Below are 4,686 nucleotides of genomic sequence, written 5' to 3'. Positions count from 1 at the left end.
AAATAGGTAATATTGTGGACTCTTTCTAACTCTATTTCATACGCTCTGATGTTCGTTGGTTGTAACTCCGTTTTGCTGACAATCATAAGTTTTGTCTTAGGTCTGTTTGCCATTATGCTAAATTCAGTACTGAATTTAGTACTAAAAATATTGTATCTATAAATTAGATGCGCGCGCCGATTAAGTACTAAAAATTAGAGCATGTTCTAATTTCTTGTACTAAAAATGATAAAATATTTACTAAACGCGCGGTTATTCTCAACTAGTTTTAACAATGTAACAATAAAACACTGAAAACTTTGTTTTCAAACTTCCACAAAATTTATTTTAAATTCTTATCACTACAGCTGTTTCGGCTGATTGCCTTTCTCAAGTGATCTGTTTTTGGTATGGGTTTACACTTTATAGTCTCTAATGAAATAGGTTGAGGAGGGGAGAACTGTTTGTCTCAAGCTGGTCATTCAGAATTATATCTGTGTTTTTTAATTTGTTGATTTCCATAGATTCTAACAAAGATAGCTTAAGGCCTTTATTTTGAATGTGGAGAATTTTAAATTCGTCATTAAAAGAATGATTATGATCTAGAAGGTGAAGTGCGTATGTAGAATCTGTTTTTCTATTATTGAAAGCCCTTTTATGTTCTGCTATTCGTTTATTAAAATTTCTACCTGTTTGACCAATGTAAGTTTTTGGGCAGTCGCCACATTTAAGTCTGTACACACCACTGTGTAAGTGTTTTTATGTTGGCTCTTGTTGTTTTTAATATATTTGCCTAGGTTGTTATTTGTTCTGAAAGCTGGTATTATTCCTTTCTTTTTTATGTGTTTGGCTATTTTTGTTGATATTTTGCCTGTATATGTAATCGAGCAGAAGGTACTGGGTTTTTTCTCTGGTGATGGAAATACTAAGTTCAGGGCTTTCTTGTGTAGTTTTTGATTTAACATTTTATTAATTGTTTGTTCGTTGTATCCATTGTTTACTGCTATTTGCTTAATGATATTTAATTCTGTCTCAAAATTGTATTTTGACATAGGAATTGCTGTTAATCTATGTAACATACTATGATAGGCTGCCAGTTTATGTTGTGTGGGATGGGATGATGAATTGTGAATAGTCGTGTCAGTATGGGTAGGTTTATGAAATATGGAGAAGTCATGTTTGTTTTTAAGTCTGGTAATTTTTAAATCTAAAAAATTTATGGATTGATTTTGTTCTGTTTCTATTGTAAATTCAATATGACTATGAAGAGAATTAATATAAGATAAAAATTGGTCAAGTTGCCTGTTAGTTCCTGTGAAACATACTAGTACATCGTCTACGTATCTCCACCAATATAAAAACTGTTTGAATATGGGATGTTTTAAAATCTTTGTCTCTAGATGATCCATAAAAATATCTGATAGCAATGGGCTTAGAGGATTGCCCATTATAAGTCCTGCACTGTTATTTGTATATAATTCATTATTAAATTCAAAATAGTCCTGGTTTATGCAAACTTCAAGAAGATGTAAAATTTCAGATGTAATGATTGGATTTGTACTATTTTGGTCTAAAAGGTTTTTTACTAGAATAAAAGTTTCTGTGGGAGGGATACTAGGAAAAAGATTTTTTACGTCAAATAAAATTAATCTGGAGTTGTTAGGTAACTGAAAATGTTGTATTTTATTAACTAGTTCTATTGTATTTTTTATGGTAAATTTAGATGAAAATTTAGTGTGTTCTAAAATAATCTCTAGCAGTTTTTTTGAAAGTTTATATGACGGAGCTGTATAAAAAGACACTACAGGTCTTATTGGGTGATCCGGTTTGTGTAGTTTAATGAAAGAGTATAATTTAGGAGGTTGTGGGTTCATGATACTGAGGTATTTCTGTTCTATTGGATTTACTATTGATTTTGAATTTTCTAACGCTTTTCATCTAGAGACAAAGATTTTAAAACATCCCATATTCAAACAGTTTTTATATTGGTGGAGATACGTAGACGATGTACTAGTATGTTTCACAGGAACTAACAGGCAACTCGACCAATTTTTATCTTATATTAATTCTCTTCATAGTCATATTGAATTTACAATAGAAACAGAACAAAATCAATCCATAAATTCTTTAGATTTAAAAATTATCAGACTTAAAAACAAACATGACTTCTCCATATTTCATAAACCTACCCATACTGACACGACTATTCACAATTCATCATCCCATCCCACACAACATAAACTGGCAGCCTATCATAGTATGTTACATAGATTAACAGCAATTCCTATGTCAAAATACAATTTTGAGACAGAATTAAATATCATTAAGCAAATAGCAGTAAACAATGGATACAACGAACAAACAATTAATAAAATGTTAAATCAAAAACTACACAAGAAAGCCCTGAACTTAGTATTTCCACTACCAGAGAAAAAACCCAGTATCTTCTGCTCGATTACATATACAGGCAAGATATCAACAAACATATAAAAAAGAAAGGAATAACACCAGCTTTCAGAACAAATAACAACCTAGGCAAATATATTAAAAACAACAAGAGCCAACATAAAAAACACTTACACAGTGGTGTGTACAAACTTAAATGTGGCGACTGCCCAAAAACTTACATTGGTCAAACAGGTAGAAATTTTAATAAACGAATAGCAGAACATAAAAGGGCTTTCAATAATAGAAAAACAGATTCTACATACGCACTTCACCTTCTAGATCATAATCATTCTTTTAATGACGAATTTAAAATTCTCCACATTCAAAATAAAGGCCTTAAGCTATCTTTGTTAGAATCTATGGAAATCAACAAATTAAAAAACACAGATATAATTCTGAATGACCAGCTTGAGACAAACAGTTCTCCCCTCCTCAACCTATTTCATTAGAGACTATAAAGTGTAAACCCATACCAAAAACAGATCACTTGAGAAAGGCAATCAGCCGAAACAGCTGTAGTGATAAGAATTTAAAATAAATTTTGTGGAAGTTTGAAAACAAAGTTTTCAGTGTTTTATTGTTACATAAAATGAATTTCCATCAAGTAACTGTCGAATCCATCAATTAGTTTTAACAATGTTTTAAACAAATTATTATTCATTCGTTTTTAAAAAGTTTTTATATGCTAAAGGGTCTTATACTAATAATTCTTCATTCAATTTATTAAATACATATTCCTTTGCATAACCCTCTTCTTCTCTCGATCCATTTTTTACTCCACATACGCTTTTTTTAAAAGCTTTAATTATTTCTGTTTCTTAACCATCATTACTACAATTAAAGCTACTGCACATAATTTTAACTTCTTTTTCACCATCATTATTTACCTGTGTGTTTTGTTTACTCTAATCATAAAACAAACTTCATTGTTAGATTATCAATACAAAATTGTTTGAGCGCATGGCTACATGCTAATTAAAATTAACAGAGTTGCAAAGACAAACCCACATTTTTCATACTAAATCGACACGCGCAACTAACTAATATTTTTAGTACTGAAATCAGTGCTAAAAGTACTACAGTAGCATAATGGCAAGCGGACCTTAGAAGTATTCAGTTTTAGTTCATATTCATCACATGCTTCGGTTATATGTGATGTATACGATCCAAATTAATCTACAGAGCCCTACACAATACTTTTACAGAGTGCCTTAATAACCCCCATATGAATATCCGTATGTGGATATCGTGGTAAAGTTCGCCATACCTAAAAATATTCATACGTGGATACGATGTCGCGGAAGGGGTTAAACAAACCTTTAATACTGTAATAATATTCCTCATCTTCCCAAGTGACTCCTCGATTGGGATTGGCGATGAATATGTTAGATTTTGTGATTTATAAATTGTTACAAATACCTGATTTGCGTTTCACAGTAACACTAAATACACACAAAGTCAATATAAACGTGAAACTCCTTTTATTTAGTGCACCAATTCTACCTTTTCCCATTTTTTTTTATTGTTTTAACGGACTCACTCGTTAATTGGATCTAGATAGAGTGCAATCCGTGCGAAGTGAATGGTTTAACTAAAGTACGCCAATTAATCCGTTTCCTCTTTGCATTCTTTGTTTCCCTTAATTGCTATGATATGTCTGCTTTTTACCCCAACAACGGAACCGATTTGTTTTCGCGATGCTGCTGTGACCGTTTTAACACCAAGTGCCAACAGAAATGGATTTAGCCTCTGTGAAAAATGGGAATGGCGTTCTTTATTTGTTCGTTAATAGAGAAGCTAGACGTAACGGATAAAAGTAGAGTTCATATTTTATGTTTAAGTCTTTTTGTTTATTTATTTGCACTTTTTTGACACGGCCGGTGTAACTGATTTTATACAGAGTGAGTTGTGAGTTTTGTGTGTGAAACTGCTTTCACGATTTTTATAGATTTTGGTTCGTAAGAGTCATGTGATGCGGCCGATATTATGGTGCTATTTATATTGTTGTCAGATCTTCCGTTTTTCTGGAAATCTAATGAACTTTCTTATGGTTTTTCTCAAAACCAAAATTATTCAACGCGGAGTCAAACCCTGAAAACAACAGAAACCACATATAACTCCCGTCAAAACTTTAAGTGTAACATAATATATATATATATATATATATATATATATATATATATATATATATATATATATATATATAATAAAGGTAAAAGATATCGGCATAGCTCGCAATAAAAAGAGAAAAATATAATA

Source organism: Diabrotica undecimpunctata, chromosome 9 (genome assembly GCF_040954645.1).
Source record: "Diabrotica undecimpunctata isolate CICGRU chromosome 9, icDiaUnde3, whole genome shotgun sequence".
Lineage (NCBI taxonomy): Eukaryota > Metazoa > Arthropoda > Insecta > Coleoptera > Chrysomelidae > Diabrotica > Diabrotica undecimpunctata.
This window is presented reverse-complemented; position numbering follows the sequence as displayed.